The sequence below is a fragment of the Nerophis ophidion genome, linkage group LG13 (genome assembly GCF_033978795.1).
Source record: "Nerophis ophidion isolate RoL-2023_Sa linkage group LG13, RoL_Noph_v1.0, whole genome shotgun sequence".
Taxonomy (NCBI): Eukaryota; Metazoa; Chordata; class Actinopteri; order Syngnathiformes; family Syngnathidae; genus Nerophis; species Nerophis ophidion.
Window position 1 is genome coordinate 4,637,879 of NC_084623.1, and position 18,798 is coordinate 4,656,676.

General features: G+C 38.7%; 1 long non-coding RNA gene across 1 annotated transcript; it reads right to left on the reverse strand.

Annotated features, from left to right (window-relative positions):
- Positions 1 to 931: 931 nt before the first annotated feature.
- Positions 932 to 14,099, reverse strand: LOC133564886 (uncharacterized). Its single transcript, XR_009809361.1, has 3 exons — positions 13,756 to 14,099; positions 1,363 to 1,429; positions 932 to 1,305 (listed from the first exon to the last, which is right to left on the reverse strand). It is a non-coding gene; the product is annotated as an uncharacterized LOC133564886 (long non-coding RNA).
- Between the last annotated feature and the right edge of the window lie 4,699 nt (positions 14,100 to 18,798).

The following is an 18,798-nucleotide window of genomic DNA, read 5'->3' on the forward strand; positions in this document are numbered from 1 at the left end:
CAACAAAGAAAATGTAATTCTTTGTTCACTACCTTGTTTTTTGTTGTTTTGTCATGTGGTGTGTCGTAATACATCAAGGTAATTAATGCGAGTTAGCTCACCTACAAAGTTTGTGTTGCAACTCGAGTCAGTAAAACCCTGCCCAGCGGTTGTCTTCTTCACCTTGTTTTTTTGTAAGAGGAGTTCACCGACAGTGCATGACAACTTACTACCGTGAAATAAAATATCAGAAATCTGCAGCAATTCTGCTGACAAGCTTAGTCGAAGCACAAACACCCTCAAGCCATGACTTGATGAGTAGTTTTACCGGGGGTTGGACAGGACTTGGTACGCATTTGTATTTCACCAACAGTTTTTTCGGGGAACGTAGATACATCTGTTACGGGGAGAAACCATATGTCTGCAGGGTTTAGAGATCACTGCTAAGACAGGTGCAACAAAATCTACTTTTTATGGAGAAGAGTTTACAATATAGCGCCCTTAAAATGCAAAACCAGGTGACATTAGCGATGAAAAACTTAGGAATCAGGTACTACTGCAGAGGAATCGCTTCTAGAAAAGAAGAGTATACAATATCATCATTGCCAAATTCTAACCAAATACAATTGTGGAGGTTCCTCAGACCACCAGGCATTGACAGGAGAGTCCAGTTTCAGGTTTGCAACATTGTTTTTGGCACGCCTGTAAGACATGTTTTGGTTTTGGTCATGCTATGTTTAGCTTTTGGAAATTCAGTCACATTTTTCACTTCCTGGTTTTGTTTGTTTCCATGCCAACGCATTAGTTCCCACCTTGTCACGCCCCAGCCCTCAGTCCCACACCTGTTCCTGATTTATCACAGCCAGTATTTAAGTCATTTTCCTTCTGTTCATCATTCTGGGATCCTCACACTCGCACGCACCCTACCCATGCTGTTCAAACCTTCACGTCCTCGTCCACAGTTCCATGCCGTTTAAGTTTTTGTATTAATGCCATTGTGCTAGTTTTGTTTTGTTTGTATATAGTCATGCCATTGTGCTGTTTTGTTTTAAGTATAGTATAGATTTTTATCCGCCACAGAGCGCGTCCTTCGTTTGCCTTTTTGTAGTTTGTTTGTTTATTTAATAAATATCATGTACTTACATTCATGCCTGACTAGTCCCACATCATCCTTGCATCGAGGAAGCACATACATCCACAGTCCAAGCCTAACAGTTTTATTTTCCAATAAAGTCTGTCTTGTGCTTTTCAGCAATTGTCTTTTGTTGTTGGTCTCTCTCTCTCGCTCGCTCCAGTTCCACCACCTCTCTCCTCCCCGGCTGCTGCCTGTTAGCGGAGCGACAGGTGATTAGATAACCAGGCCCATGTGGGCCATCTACGCACCTGTCACTGATCTCAAAGCCGGTCCTGGCACACCCCGCTTCGCTGCAGGTCCGCAGGCCACGCCACCCTTCACAACAATATTTCAAGTTTTACCAATTTTATTTTGTTACACACAGTCAAACTGTTTTTTAAATGCTTGAATAAATCTGTTCCCCGATTGATCTGCAAGGCAAGTACCAGACTGCAAAGCGGTACCAGGTCTACCCAGACAGCCTTTTCAATAAAAGGACTACAACTATGGAAAACTCTACCTAACAGTTTGAAAAGTATACCTGCACTTGTCACTTTCAAAAAAAACAACCAAAATTGTGGCTAGTTGAGCAAAAATCATGTTCTCATGTTTATTTTTTACTCATTTTTACTAATTGGTTCTTATCTGGTTTGCACCTTGTCTGTGTTATTATTAGTATTATTGTTATTTTTGGCTTTTATCTAGATTGCACTTTGTCTGTATTATTAATATTGTCATTATCATTGACTCCTCTTGGCATCGTTTTTTTATATTTTCCTATTTTAATGATGTTGGATCTGTGTTGTTGTTGGGGACAAGTGTGGTAAATTATGCAAAATTTACAAATGTACAAACTTAAATAGTAATATAAATGGATGGATATTTATATAATTGAATTTTACTTCTGATTATTATTATTAATAACGCATTAACATTTCTTTTTTTTTCTATTTAATTGATGTTTTTTGAAAAAAAAATAGTTTTTCTACTATTTCTTTGTTTTTGGGGGGGTGGTATGGTTGTGATATAAACAAAAACATATATTTTGACATTTACGGCAGATATAGGATGTATGTGAATATGATGTGATGGATAAGAATGTCAATAAAAATAATAATAATAAAAAAACGAATAGATAAATATCCATCTCATTAGTTTTAAAGACTGTGATGAGGTGGAGACTTGTCCAGGTTGTACCCCGCCTTCCGCCTGCATGCAGCTGAGATAGATAGGCTCTAGCGGACCCCCCGTGACCCTGAAAGGGACAAGCGGTAGAAAATAGATGAATGGACAGTATTACCTAGTATTACCTGTGAAAAATGCAACAATTATTTGCCGAATAATAGACCACACCCACTAGATTTTAGAAGAAAAACAGTTTTTCATCATATTAGTGAAGTGAATTATATTTATATAGCGCTTTTCTCTAGTGACTCAAAGCGCTTTGACGCAGTGAAACCCAATATCTAAGTTACATTTAAAACAGTGTGGGTGGCACTGGGAGCAGGTGGGTAAAGTGTCTTGCCCAAGGACACAACGGCAGTGACTAGGATGGTGGAAGCAGGGATCGAACCTGGAACCCTCACAATGCTGGCACAACCACTTAATCAACAGACTATATATATATATATATATATAGTCGCACAAGCTGCAGATAAATATGTTGTAATACTTAAATTAGATACCTTAATTGTTTCCAAACGGCGTCTGTAACAAGGCAGTAAAACGGCTGATCAAACACAACAGAGGTCATCGTCATGCTAGCTCTACAATCAGCGAAACAGACTCAAAAACTCCACAGTGACGTTTTGGTGTATTTACTGAGGGATTTGTGAAAACGAAAAAAAAATGCCATTGTAATCTAATTAGACTAACGTTCGTATTAGTTTACGCTAATGACGCTAACAATAAATATGCATGAAAACTGGTCGGTTTATTAAGCATAACTAGTTTTAGTTATATTGCAAAATTTAAGAATATTGCTTGGCTTGGAATCTGTACGAGTAAAAATGCTACAGACTAATGAAATTGAAGCAATACAAAATAATGCCATTGTAAGTTAATAATAGTTGCACACACACTCGTAAATGTGTTAGCATATTAGCTAATGCTAAAGATATATGTAAATTTGAATATGTATAAATGTATATGCAAATATGCATTAAGTTACTCCTACAGATATCACAAATGGGACAATATAGTAACTATGAATACATGTAGTTGTAGTTATATTGTAAAACTAACAGATGTTGCTTGGAGTGCCGACTGAAGAATTCATACGAGGAGATACGCTATGGACGGCTGGAAGAAAAACACGGCACTCCTGTATTAGCTAATGCTAACATTGCTAGCTTTATTTCATTAAAATAGCACGTGCAAATACGCATGAAAATAGTCTTACAGACAACACATATAGGCGAGTTTAGTGAGTATGACTAGTTTTGGTTATATTGTAAAACTTACAAACATTGCTGGGCGTGTTGAATGAAGAATCCGTACGAGGAGAAACACTATGGACGACTAGAAGACGGAAGGGCACTTGTACTTCCTGGTTAAAAGCACTAAAACCGAAGGAAATGCTGACATATAACCTCTGAAGCACCTGCAGTGAGCAAACTCGTCTAAAAGATGGCGCCACAGCACAGACAATAACACCTCAACGGCCGTTAGTGAAGAAAAACAACCAATAATGATTTAGCTGCACCGTTTTATAAGCTGCGGGGTTCAAAGCGAAGGAAAAAAACATTTAAAATGAGCAATAACTATAATTCTCACATAGCATTGAGTGGTTTAGAAAACATACCCCCTTTTATGTTTTCCGGTTGAAAATGAAGTCCACCCTCCGGAGGGGATGAGTGGCAGACTTCAATTACCCCGCAAAGGTGAGTTCCTAACCGCACCCGCCAGGATAAAACGGTCCCAAAGTGACAGCCCAACAACATTTCACTCCTTTTGTGTCTCCGGTGCGGAACCGCCACGGTGCAGGCGGGCGCCTGTGAGTCAAAGACGTGTAAAGAGGTTCCGGCAGGCGTCTGCACACGCACCGGTGCACGCCATCACGCCTGGTCGCTCTGCAGCTGCGGCGGCGCTCAGATTATGTACAGCGGAACTCGGCTTTGTCTCCGCCATGCAAACACACACCTGTCCTCGCACAAATAGCTGGAGATGTTGTGTCGCCGCAGCAATAAAACACAGTTTTTGTCTCATTCGTCACTCAAAGCACACTTCCGTGTAATTTGTGGGGTGAGAAAGAGATGATGTAGTCCAGGGGTCAACAACCTTTTTGAAACAAAGAGCTAGTTCTTGGGTACTGATTAATGCAAAGGGCTACCAGTTTGATACACAGGTAAATAAATTGCCAGAAACAGCCAATATGCTCAATTTACCTTTAATAAATAAATCTATTTTTTTTCTTTTACGGAAGGTTTTTTTGTAGAAAATAAATGATGAAAAAACACTCAATTGAACGGTTTAAAAGTGGAGAAAACATGAAAAAAATGAACATTTAATTTTGAAACAAAGTTTATCTTCAATTTCGACTCTCCAAAATACAAAATTTCACCGAAATAAAAGAAAATAAAAATTAGCTAATTCGAATCTTTTTGAAAACATTAAAAAAAAGAATTTATGGAACATCATTAGTCATTTTTCCTGATTAAGATTAATTTTAGAATTTTGATGACATGTTTTAAATAGGTTAAAATCCAATCTGCACTTGGTTAGAATATATAACAAATTGGACCAAGCTATATTTCTAACAAAGACAAATCATTATTTCTTCTAGATTTTCCAGAACAAAGAAATTCAAAAGATTTTGAAACAAGATTTAAATTTGATTCTACAGATTTTCTAGATTTGCCAGAATATTTTTTTTGAATTTTAATCATAATAAATTTGAATAAATATATTTAACAAATATTCTTTGTTGAAAAAACAAAAGCTAAAATAAAGAAATAATTTAAAGTATAATTATTATTATTTACAATAAAATGAACACATTTACTTGAACATTGATTTAAATTGTCAGGAAAGAATTTAGAAGGTATATGTGTTTAAAAATCTAAAATCATTTTTAAGTTCTTATTTTTTCTCTAAAAGTGTCTTTCTGAAAGTTATAAAACGTAAAGTAAAAAAATAAATGAATTTGTTTAAACAAGTGAAGACCAAGTCTTTAAATTATTTTCTTGGATTTTCCAATACTATTTGAGTTTTGTCTCTTTTAGAATTAAAAATGTTAAGAAAAGCGAGACCAGCTTGCTGGTAAATAAATACAATTTAAAAAATAGAGGCAGCTCACTGGTAAGTGCTGCTATTTGAGCTATTTTTAGAACAGGCCAGCGGGTGACTCATCTGGTCCTTACGGGCGACCTGGTGCCCGCGTTGGTGACCCCTGATGTAGTATTATCTGCCCCACAGGATTCTCACAGGAATGAGACAAAAAAACAATCCAGACTTAGTAATGGGAATCGAAAACTTTTTTGTTGAAACGATTCTTTCAGAGCAGGGGTCAGCAATCTGTGGCTCGGCTCTTTAGCGCCGCCCTAGTGGCTCCTTGGATCGCTTTCAGAGATGTGCGCAAATGGAAAAAGATGGAGAAAAAAAAAAGTTTGTTTTTCATAAATTTTCTGCAGGAGGACAAACATGACACAAACCTTCCTAGTTGTTGGAAATCCCACAGTTTATGTCAAACATGCGTCCCTAAAAAAAAGTATCTTGTCAAGCACCGTTTAGTCCTATTAATTTGAGCGATACTTGAACGCATCATAGTTTGTTTACAACTTTCTTCGACGCTGCCGCCAACAACACCCATTGTGAAAGGTTTCATTTTCACCATTGCCACAAAAAAATATATATATTACAACAATTTTGACCGAATATACTCTTAAAGGGGAACATCATCACAATTTCAAAAGGGTTAAAAACAATAAAAATCAGTTCCCAGTGGCTTGTTGTATTTTCCGAAGTTTTTTTCAAAATTTTACCGGTCCCGGAATATCCCTAAATAAAGCTTCAAAGTTCTTGATTTTCGCTATTTGCGATGCGACTGTCCATTTCTCTGTGACGTCACACAGTGCTGCCAATACAAACAACATGGCGGTTACCACAGCAAGATATAGCGACATTAGCTCGGATTCAGACTCGGATTTCAGCGGCTTAAGCGATTCAACAGATTACGCATGTATTGAAACAGATGGTCGGAGTATGGAGGCAGATAGCGAAAACGAAATTGAAGAAGAAACTGAAGCTATTGAGCGAATAGCTATTGACGCTATTCGGCCACAGCGTGGGTGTACCTAATGAAGTGGCCCGTAGCATGGCTGCCTTATTAGCATCGCCGGTAAAATGTGCGGACCAAACGATCAGGACTTTCGCATCTTGTGACACTGGAGCAACTTAAATCCGTCGATTGGTAAGTGTTTGTTTCGCATTAAATGTGGGTATCTAGTTTCAAATGTACATACAGCTAGCGTAAATAGCATGTTAGCATCGATTAGCATAGCATGTTAGCATCGATTAGCTGGCAGTCATGCCGTGACCAAATATGTCTGATTAGCACATAAGTCAACAACATCAACAAAACTCACCTTTGTGATTTTGTTGACTTAATGGTTGCAAATGCATCTTCAGGTTATCCATACATCTCTGTGCCATGTCTGTCTTAGCATCGCCGGTCAAATGTGGAGACACTCCCGCACATTCAATGGGGGTCTGGCGGCAGATTTCTTGCCAGTGGTGCAACTTGAATCCCTCCCTGTTAGTGTTGTTACACCCTCCGACAACACACCCACGAGGCAAGGTTCCAAAAAATAGTCGAAAAAACGGAAAATAACAGAGCTGAGATCCGGTGTTTGTAATGTGAAAATGAATATGGCGGGTGTGTTACCTCGGTGACGTCACGTTCTGACGTCATCGCTACAAGACCGATAAACAGAAAGGCGTTTAATTTGCCAAAATTCACCCATTTAGAGTTCAGAAATCGGTTAAAAAAATACATGGTCTTTTTTCTGCAACATCAAGGTATATATTGACGCTTGCACAGGTTTGGTGATAATGTTCCCCTTTAAAAATGTATTATAATTTTCGGACTAAAGACACCACAAAATGTTTTGCAAAAAAAAAAAAATCTATAAAAAAAAAATATATACATCTTTGTATTAGCCGCACTGGACTATAAGCTGCAGACATATACATTGTGTATTGCGTTATTTGCACATAAATATTTTATAAATAATTACCTTAATAGTTTCCAAACATTGTGTAGTAAAACAGGCAGTAAAACGGCTGATCAAACAAAACAGGAGTCACCGTCATGGACCCCCCAGCTGTGCAAACTAGTTCTCCAATTTAGCTAAACAGACTCAATAACTCCTCGGTGACGTTCTGGTGGATTTACTGAGGGATTTGTGGAACGGAAAAAATACGAAAAGAACGGCATTGTTGATATTTTGACACAAAAAAATTATTTTTTAAAGATGAACACCTCATTTGACAAAAAAATTAGCAAGTACACAGAATAGCAATACCATCTAAAGACCTGAGCCTTCGTCGCCATGCTTGATTCCTTTTGTCCACATTGGTTGTTGAGTCTTGACGGGTATCGAAACTGAAAGTTAACCCTGTGCATTTAGTTCCTGGTACAAATGAAACAAGGTTGTGTGCGAGGAAAGAAACATGCTGTCATGTCCCCGGACATACCGCACTGCACACCAGATCCAGTCTACAGTCCACTCCGAGATGGGGTGTTGTTGATTTTCTGCTTGACTGAAGCATACACAAAACCGTAGATGAGAATGCGCGAAGGAAAAGATTTTTATTCCACCCAAGTGCCTTCTGAGGGGCAACGGGGGATGCAAAGGCCCTCGGCGTCGGCTGCTGCGTTTAACGGAGTGGAAAGGAGGCATTATTTTCAGCAATTTATGATCTGGACGTCGGGGAAGGAGTATGGAAGAAAGGAGGGGGGGGGGAGTAATGGGGGGGACCTTGGGAGGTGAAATGAAGGACAATGTCCAAGAAAAACTCCCATCAGCAGATGTCGATGAGACGCCCGGCTAACAGGAACAAATGGGATTGCTTCCATCTCCATTTCACATACCGCTCTCTGTTTGGCATTTTCTAGAACCACCTCTACGCTCAAATGCTGACATTTATTGTGGAAGCTCCACTGGAAGGTAAGTAGGACATATTTAGAGTACAACACAATGGATTGAATGCTGAATGCTACCAGGGCAAATTTCCGATAGCTAGCATTATCATTTTGAATGAGCATGGAAAGGTACTTTCTAGTTTAACAGGAACAGAGCCAAGGAAATCCTTCCTTGACTGTCTGGGTAGCCTCCGTTTTTCATTTTGTGTCTCGTCACGCAAAACTTTTCGTTTCTTTGGATGTTTCGGAGCCATGATAGCAATGACTATACTTAGGCATTAGCATCGACTTCCGTCTTTTTAACCAATGGAGAGAGGTACTTGTTACTACCAAGGATGGGCCGAAGGTCCGAAGCAAAGACGGAAAGGCAGGAGTTTTTCGAAAGGAAGTAGCGTGGAACAATCAAGCTATTGAAAGCTACCAGGGCAAATTTCCGGTAGCTAGCATTAGCATTTTGAATGACCATCGAAAGGTACTCTCTAGTTTAGCAGGAACAAAGCCAAGGAAATCACTCCTTGACTGTCACAGCCTCCGTTTTTCATGTTGTGTCTCGTCAGGCAGAACTTTTTGTTTCTTTGGTTGTTTCGGAGCTCCGGCCATGATAGCAATAATTACACTTAGGCGTTAGCATCGACTTCAGTCTTTTTAACCAATGGGAAATGTTATGTGATACTACCAAGGATGGGCCGAAGGTCCGATGCAAAAAAAGAACGGAAGGTTTATTTTCGAAAGGAAGTAGTGTGGAACCAATCAAGCAAGCTATTTAATGCTACCAGGCAAACGTCTGATAGCTAGCATTAGCATTTTGAATGAGCATGGAAAGGTACTTTCTAGTTTAGCAGGAACAGAGCCAAAGAAATCACTCCTTCACTGTCCGGGTAGCCTCCGTTTTTCATTTTGTGTCTCCTCAGGCAAAACTTTTTGTTTGTTTGGTTGTTTCGGAGCTTCGGCCATGATAGCAATAACTATACTTAAGCGCTAGCATCGACTTCTGTCTTTTTAACCAATGGGGAGTGGTACTTGTTACTACCGAGGATGGGCCGAAAGCCTGAAGCAAAGAAAAAACAGTAGGTTTTTTTTCGAAAGGAAGAAGTGTGGAACCAATCAAGAAAGCTATTTAAGGCTGCCAGCCAAATTTCCGATAGCTAGTATTAGCATTTGAATGAGAATGGAAAGTTACTTTCTAGTTTGGCAGGAACAGAGCCAAGGAAATTCCTCCTTGACTGTCCGGGTAGCCTCTGTTTTTCATTTTGTGTCCCTTCAGGCAAAACTTTTGGTTTCTTTGGTTGTTTTGGAGCTTCGGCCATGATAGCAATGACTACACTTAGTGGTTAGCACTGACTTCCGTCTTTTTAACCAACGGGTAGTGGTACTCGTTACCTCCGAGGATGGGCCAAAGGTCCGAAGCAAAAAAAGAACAGCAGAAGTTTTTTTTCGAAAGGAAGTAGCGTGGAACCAATCAAGCAAGCTATTTAATGCTACCAGGCAAACTTCCGATAGTTAGCATTAGCATTTTGAATGAGCATGGAAAGGTACTTTCTAGTTTAACAGGAACAGAGCCAAGGAAATCACTCCTTGACTGTCCGGGTAGCCTCTTTTTTTCATTTTGTATCCCTTCAGGCAAAACTTTTGGTTTCTTTGGTTGTTTTGGAGCTTCGGCCATGATAGCAATGACTACACTTAGTCGTTAGCACTGACTTCCGTCTTTTTAACCAACGGGTAGTGGTACTCGTTACTTCCGAGGATGGGCCAAAGGTCCGAAGCAAAAAAAGAACAGCAGAAGTTTTTTTTCGAAAGGAAGTAGCGTGGAACCAATCAAGCAAGCTATTTAATGCTACCAGGCAAACTTCCGATAGTTAGCATTAGCATTTTGAATGAGCATGGAAAGGTACTTTCTAGTTTAGCAGGAACAGAGCAATTTAGTGTCTCCTCAGGCAAAACTTTTCGTTTCTTTGGTTGTTTCGGAGCTTCGGCCATGATAGCAATAACTACACTTAGGCGTTAGCATCGATTGATGTCTTTTTCGTGGTACTTAGTGCTGCTTTTAATGAGTTTGTGATGTGTTCATATTCACGTTCATGAGTCATTCGAGGTAATGAAACCAACCAAAAGAAGTTTGTCTCGTCCCGGTATCAGTTGTTTGGTTGAATCAAAAATAAAGGTGAACAAAAATAAATAAATTGGTATCGTCGATATATTTTTTTTAACATAAAACTTATGATACATTTAAACATGTGTGTCTTATTGCAATGAAAAAACAATGATTCATTGGTATCGCGGTACTACACTAATATTAGTATACCGTACCCTCCTGGTGTGTAGTGAAACTATCAGAATAATTGTTTCTATATTATCACAAAAAAACTTTGTATTACATTGTGTTCCTGACAAGAAGACAAGCGGACAGATGGCAGGATCTGTCCAACTTCCAGAATAATTATTTTTGAAGTATTTTATGAACTCTTTTTTAACTATTTTATGGAACTCTCTTTGAACTATTTTATGGGACTTTCTTTGAACTATTTTATTGGACTCTATTGAACTATTTTATGGGACTTTCTTTGAACTATTTTATCAATCAATCAATGTTTATTTATATAGCCCCAAATCACAAATGTCTCAAAGGACTGCACAAATCATTACGACTACAACATCCTCAGAAGAACCCACAAAAGGGCAAGGAAATTCACACCCAGTGGGCAGGGAGAATTCACATCCAGTGGGACGCCAGTGACAATGCTGACTATGAGAAACCTTGGAGAGGACCTCAGATGTGGGCAACCCCCCCCCCCTCTAGGGGACCGAAAGCAATGGATGTCGAGCGGGTCTAACATGATACTGTGAAAGTTTAATCCATAGTGGATCCAACACAGCCGCGAGAGTTCAGTTCAAAGCGGATCCAAAACAGCAGCGAGAGTCCTGTCCACAGGAAACCATCCCAAGGGGAGGCGGATCAGCAGCGTAGAGATGTCCCCAACCAATACACAGGCGAGTGGTCCATCCTGGGTCCCGACGAGCGGTCCATCCTGGGTCTCGACTCTGGACTCCATGGTCATCGGACCGGACCCCCTCCACAAGGGAGGGGGGGACATAGGAGAAAAAAGAAAAGAAGCGGCAGATCAACTGGTCTAAAAAGGAGGTCTATTTAAAGGCTAGAGTATACAGATGCGTTTTAGGGTGAGACTTAAATGCTTCTACTGAGCATTTATGGGACTCCCTTTTAACTATTTTATGGAACTCTTTCTGAACTATTTGACGTACTCTCTTCGAACTGTTCGGTAACCGAAGACAACGCTGTTTACGACCCACTTCCCTCAGGAAGCAGCTGTGGGAAGGAGGGGGGCAGAAAGTCAAATAAAGAAAGAGGAGTACAATCTTGGGGGAAGAGCGTGGTGAGAGACTGTACGGAGAGTACAGTGGCCATGTCTCTCCTCAGATCTGGGTCCAAATTTAATTCTGTCTCTGTTTGATTCTTTGCCTTTTGTTTTGTTTAATAGATGTCATCAGTCTTTGAACCTGACAGAAGTTTCGCTATTCCTCGTCCTGCGGGGACGACATTTGTAAGAAACGTACCTAATTCGTCGCTAAAACATTGTAGATGGACGTTAGCCGCTATCTAGGTATGTTTTAAAGCTCGTAGCTTCCACTTTCATCCTTAGTTTTTAGGGCAAAATACCTCCATCCTCTCTCTCTTCTGCCTCCACACTGTTTCTGCTTGCAAGTGGTATGTGTGTGTGTTGACTTACAATACAATACCAGCAATGACATGTCCGTTGGAAAACAAAAATAAATGAATTAATGGTATTTTTGGAAGGCAGTATAGTACCCTTTTCAGTTGATTACCACTTTATTAGTACAATCATCTTTACTGCAACAAGGCAGGCACACACGAGTAAAGCCAGGCAGACAAAACGGTTTATTGGAAGTATGAAGACAATTAATGTGGCTAATTTCTCTTCCCCCCGCTGTCACCCAGTCGAGCGTTTGGCAGAGTCTCACTATCTCTCCAGCATGATTGTGTTGGCAGGTAGTAGGTGGGCCGGGCAATTAGCCCGCCTGAGAGAGGAGACGACATTAACCTGCCTCTCAGCATTTGCCACAACATCGCCTGCAAGAAAACGCACGGGTCCGACAGTAAATTACCCTTTTTTTAATCAGCACTCGGGTCTTGCTACATTATTATCGGACGACTGGAACAGAGGATTTAACTTTACATTGGACGCAAGTGATAACAACATCAGCGTAAATACCTGAGGACGCACTGAAGTTTTCAGGGCGGAAATCTGTTTATTTTGGCATAAATGTAGTAGAAGGACCTTAAAAAAAAAATTCTAGTGCTGCGTATATGGGTTGTAATTAGGGATTGAATACATCTGGTGCCAGTTTTGATACCAAGGGTACGCCGAAAGCTATATGTAGAATATAGAGACCCCTCCCCAAAAATAAAAACAATCCATATATTAATCGCAGATAAATATGTTGTGAAATGAGTTGTTTACACAAAGATTTTGTAAATGTTTATTTACATACCGTATTTCCTTCAATGCTAATTAATTTAAAACCTCTTCTCACTCCGGCACTTATCAAAGGCATGCGGTAAATTTAGGCCTGCGCTTATAAATTTGAGTGTGATGTAAGGATACCATCATGAAAAGCACATTTAATAAAGAAAAGCGTTATTATGGTCTTACCTTTACTTATAAATAAAGTCCAAGCGCAGCTTCTTCTGATCAAAAGCATCGATAACTTGTTTATAGAAGTCTTCCTTATCTTTCTTCAATTTTAAAAGTAATCCTCCATGTTAAAAGTGCAAGCGGGAGAAAAAAATAAACAATCGCTGCTCACTCTTGCTGCTTGTTGTCACTTCTTCTGCAGCCGAGTAGTCGCAAGAAGGATCACTAGCGCCCTCTACCACCAGGAGGCTGGAGTCATTTAATGACTCATTTTTGACACACGCAGCTACGGTATATTAATCAAACATAGCTGCTTACTGTTCTTTTTAGCATATTCAATAGCTTGGACCTTAAATCCTACTGAATAGCTCTGAATCTTCTTCCCTTTATGCGATTTCAAATGATTGAAATCAGCATCCTCCATTTTGAAAATGATGACAGGTGAAGTGTCACTCGTGACGTGACGAGTTTGACCCGGGGGTAATGCTAAGCATGCGCTAATTATTTTGCAAAACGAGTTTGACCCGGTAGTAATTCTAGGCAGGCGCATACCTTATACCCGCCGGCAATTCAAGGAAATACGGTACCTTAATTGTTTCCAAATGAAGCAATGTAGTATCTGTTAGCATATAAAATAACATGTTTCCCCCCCCCCTTTTGGTGGAAAATTAGCATATTTTCCAGACTAGAAAGTGCACCGGTATAAAGGCATCCCCGACCATATTTTAGAAAAAAACAAACAAAGATTTTCATATATTAGCCGCACCGGACTAAAAGTCACAGATATATACATTGTGAAATGAGCTATTTACACATAAATATTTTGTAAATGTTTATTTACATACCTTAATTGTGTCACAACAAGGCGTGGACGTGGATTGTTTCTTCGATGCAGAAGAGAATCAGCACGAGTGCGGCGTGGACGTGAGTACATGGTTGTTTACTTAATAAACAAACAAACAACAAAAAGCGCTCACAAAGGAGGAAGAAACTTGGCTAAACAGTACAAACGTGAAACAAAAACACCTGCTCGATGGCATGAAATGATGGACATAAACGAAAGGACTTTGCACAAAAACAATTGGCTATGAACTATAAACAAAGACTTACTTAGACAAAATGAACAGCGTGGCAAGGCATGAAGCAGATAAACGAGGGCGTGAAGGAGGTGCAGCATGGGTAGCATGTGTGCGAGTGTGAAGATCCCAGACTGATGGACGGAAAGAAAATTACCTAAATACTGGCTGTGATAATCAGGAACAGGTGTGGGACTGAGGACAGGGGCGTGACAAGGTGGGAACTAATGCGTTGGCATGGAAACAAACAAAACCAGGAAGTGAAAAACGTGACTGAATGTCCAAAAACTAAACATAGCATGACCAAAACCAAAACATAACTTACAGGCGTGACAAATTGTTTCCAAATGAAGCAATGTAGTATCTGTTAGTCTACAAAATTACATGTTTTTTTTTCCCCATTCGGTGGATAATTACCGTCTTTTCCAGACTACAAATCTGGGAATAATAATATATATATAAGCCGCACCCACCAACATTTTGAATAAAAAAAGGATTTCCCATATATTAGCCGCACCCTATAGATATATATATATACATTGTGAAATGAGTTATTTACACAGAAATATTTTGTAAATATTTATTTACATACCTTAATTGTTTCCAAATGAAGCAATGTAGTATCTGTTAGTCTACAAAATTACATGTTTTTTTTCCCATTTGGTGGATAATTACCGTATTTTCCAGTCTGCAAGTCTGGGAATAATAATAAATACAAGCCGCACCCACCAAAATTTTGAATAAAAAAAGGATTTCCCATATATTTGCCGCACCCTGTAGATATATACATTATGAAATTAGTTATTTACACAGAAATATTTTGTAAATATTTATTTACATACCTTAATTGTTTCCAAATGAAGCAATGTTGTATCTGTTATTATATAAGATAACATGTTATTTTTTTCCCCCATTTGGTGGAAAATGTTCATATTTTCTAGACTAGAAAGTGCACTGGTGACCATATTTTAGAAAAAAAATAAATACAAATTATATTAGCCGCACCGGACTAAAAGTGGCAGATATATACGTTGTGAAATGAGTTATTTACACAGAAATATTTTGTAAATATTTATTTACATACCTTAATTGTTTCCAAATGAAGCAATGTAGTATCTGTTAGTCTACAAAATTACATGTTTTTCTTTCCCATTTGGTGGATAATTACCGTATTTTCCAGACTACAAGTCTGGGAATAATAGTGAAGTGAATTGTATAATAATAAATATAAGCAGCACCCACCAAAATTTTGAATAAAAAAAGGATTTCCCATATATTAGCCGCACCCTATAGATATATACATTGTGAAATGAGTTATTTACACAGAAATATTTTGTAAATGTTTATTTACATAACTTAATTGTTTCCAAATGAAGCAATGTAGTAACTGTTAGTCTACAAAATAACATGTTTTTTTTTCATTTGGAGGATAATTACCGTATTTTCCAGACTACAAAAGTGCACCGGCATATAAGGCGCACCCACTAATTTTTAGAAGAAAAAAATTTTTCCCATTGATTAGCCGCACCGGACAATAAGTCGCATATTTATACGTTGTGAAATTAGTTATTTACACAGAAATATTTTATATACATGTTTATTTACATTACATTATTTTGATGGCATGTTGATCATGTATAACAAAGGATGTATTTAACACTGCACTTTATAAGTTTACTTTTCTTCAGAGTGACATTCAGTCATTGCATCTCTGATACAACAACAATCCTGCTTGTATTGGTGGGCTTTTTGCATACAATTAACATTAACACAAAAACCACAGTAAAATTCACCCCCAGTGCAATTTATTTAGTTGGAAGTGGGGATCAATAAGGGGCATGTTGGTACCATGTTCACAGGATATTGAATATTGATCTTCATAAAGGAGAAGCAGAGGTAATACTTCTTCTCTGTCAAAGTCAGCTGGCATACAAACACAACATTAGCACACATGTACTCACAATGTGTGTTTACTGGTCCTTTGCGCACATAAACACAAATATTTGTTCCGCGCTTTCAAGTGTGTGTTTTTATTTCAAAATTAGCAGGTACAAATACCAATGGAAACACTCTTTCACATGGAGTTTAGTAAGTATGAATAGTTGAGGTTATATTGTAAAGCTTACAAACGTTTCCTGCAGTGATGAATAGAAATGCTACAGATGGCTAGAAGAAGGAACGGCACTTGTACTTCCGGTTCAAAGAAATACTGTGAATGTGTGATGATAGAGTTGTAATTATTATTGATTTTGTTATTCAAAAATGATTTCTTGTTGTTATTCCGCCACAGAACCTTGGTGCGCTCCACAGCCCACAGTTTGAACTCGATCGGAAATATTTGAGTATCAGAACGTTTGGCTCGTGAGTTCCCCCGAAAGATTTTAAAGAAATACCCCAGGTTACCCAGAAATCCCGATTTTACGGGACATTTTTACAAATGTATGGGCTATTTTATGATTGTCACATTTCTCGACTGATTCGAACCTCTCCACCATCAAAACACTCCACTCACTCTCAGACAATCAATCGCCATAGATGGTGAAATCCCCAAATTCCTTGCAGTAGCTGGTTAAGAAATGTTGTTTTTAAACTGTTGCTGACACATTTGTTGTGAATTATATTTATATAGCGTGAATTATATTTATATAGCGCTTTTCTCTAGTGACTCAAAGCGCTTTACATTGTGAAACCCAATATCTAAGTTACATTTAAACCCGTGTGGGTGGCACTGGGAGCAGGTGGGTAAAGTGTCTTGCCCAAGGACACAACGGCAGTGAGTAGGATGACGGAAGCGGGAATCGAACCTGCAACCCTCAAGTTGCTGGCACGGCCGCTCTACCAACCGAGCTATGTTGACAAAGTGGTGACCCTCGCCCCGTCCTTGTTTGACTGAGCATTTCATGGAAGCTGCTTCTATACCCAATCATGGCACCCACCTGTTCCCAATTAGCCTGTTCACCTGTGGGATGTTCCAAATAAGTGTTTGATGAGCATTCCTCAATTTTCTCAATCTTTTTTGCCACTTGTGCTAGCTTTTTTTGAAACGTGTTGCAGGCATTAAATGCCAAATGCAAAAAATAACACATTTTCCAGTTTGAACGTTTACTCTCTCTCTATATATATATATATATATATATATATATATATATATATATATATACATATATTAGGGGTGGGCAAATTAATGCGTTAATTACGAGTTAACTCATCAATCTATTAACGCCAACAATTATTTTATCGCAGATTTGCGTATGTTGTTTACATGCTTTTATTTTGTTAACGCCTTTTCTTAACAAGATGGCGTCGCCCGGCGTGGAGGGGCTCTTGGTAAAGAGGGAACATTTGGCAAAAATACCGGACAATTCTGCAGATTTCATGGCTGGCTTACAGCGTGGTCACTCCGGGATCACTTACGACCGCCAGACGATTCTGGATGTGGATAGATCGGGCCGTTTTGGACTGAATGAGGCGTGCTTGCTAGAGCGGCTAGCTAGCATGGGAATACTTTGCCGTCTACATCCAGCGGCCTGTGAAGCAGCGGAGTATATGTGTTGTCTGTCTATTTATGAATAATGCAGACCAGGAGTGTTGGCTGAGTTCTTAACGTTTGCTTTCAGAGCGTGCATATCACAACATACAAGATGTCGTCATGGCGACACAACCTATACCGGGCTACTGCACATGCTCCTCACTCCTGTTGCATGCTGGGTAGGGTAGTTCTTTTTTTCCATGGCTCATACCATCACAATATAGTACCATGTATATGATGCCTTCAGTTTATCAAAGCACCAAGCAAACAATCGGAAAATTCCCATCATATCAATTCCTGGATATGGTCATAATTATTTTAAGTGCACTACGCAGAATAAACACAACATTATTAATATTGCTACTATGGATAATTTGATCAAAAATTCCCTTAACCTTCGTCTTGTGTTAGGGTCGGCACCGACCCGTTTTAGTTTTTAAATGCATAAAAACACCACATACATTTATTTTTTTGCATCAACGCTTTTTGACTTTGTCAGGAACCTCTTTGTCAACAAAATAAAACATTTTAATTTTTTTCACAAAATTATAAAATGCTCTGGTAGAAATTATGCCCTTGGTGTTGTTAGGGTCGGTTTCGACCCGGTTATAAAAATAAGATGATAAAGCAATGATAAGAGCCAAAACTGAACACACTGACAGCCAGCTCCTCTCCCAATCATGTGAGCTTTAGTGGATTCTCATTTTACCTTGTTATCCTGTACACAAACAAACAAAAGACAGACACTAAAAGTGTCACTTTTTGCCACTCTGATTTTGTTTTTTATTAGTTTTGGAACTAGTAATCTATTTCTCTTGGTTTCATTTGCTTGATTGGTTGTTGTTTGTTTGATGTTGGATTTCTGTTGCTGAAAAAAATACTTTTTAGCCTTTTTCTTGAAGTAAATATATATGGGTCAAAATTGACCCGTAACACCATCGATGTTACTATAGTTAAAATTCTTAAAATGAAAAAATAAACAAAACACATTTATTTAAGAGATGTGTTCTAATACCCCTTAGGAATAGTTAGGTAACACAACAACCTTTTTTTATTTATATGATTCTCTTGAGGTCCGTTTTACCTTTTTTAAAAATTGAAATCGAGGGGTATACTGACAAAAAAAGGCCCAATGGCCTAAAACAAAAATATTAAAACCAATATTTTCAAGGATAAGGAAGCCTAACGAGGTAACCAAGAGATGAGAAACAAATTGGATGATAGATAATTGTTTTTAGTGTATTTTACAGCTGATTTAAAACATGGGTCAAAACAGACCCGTT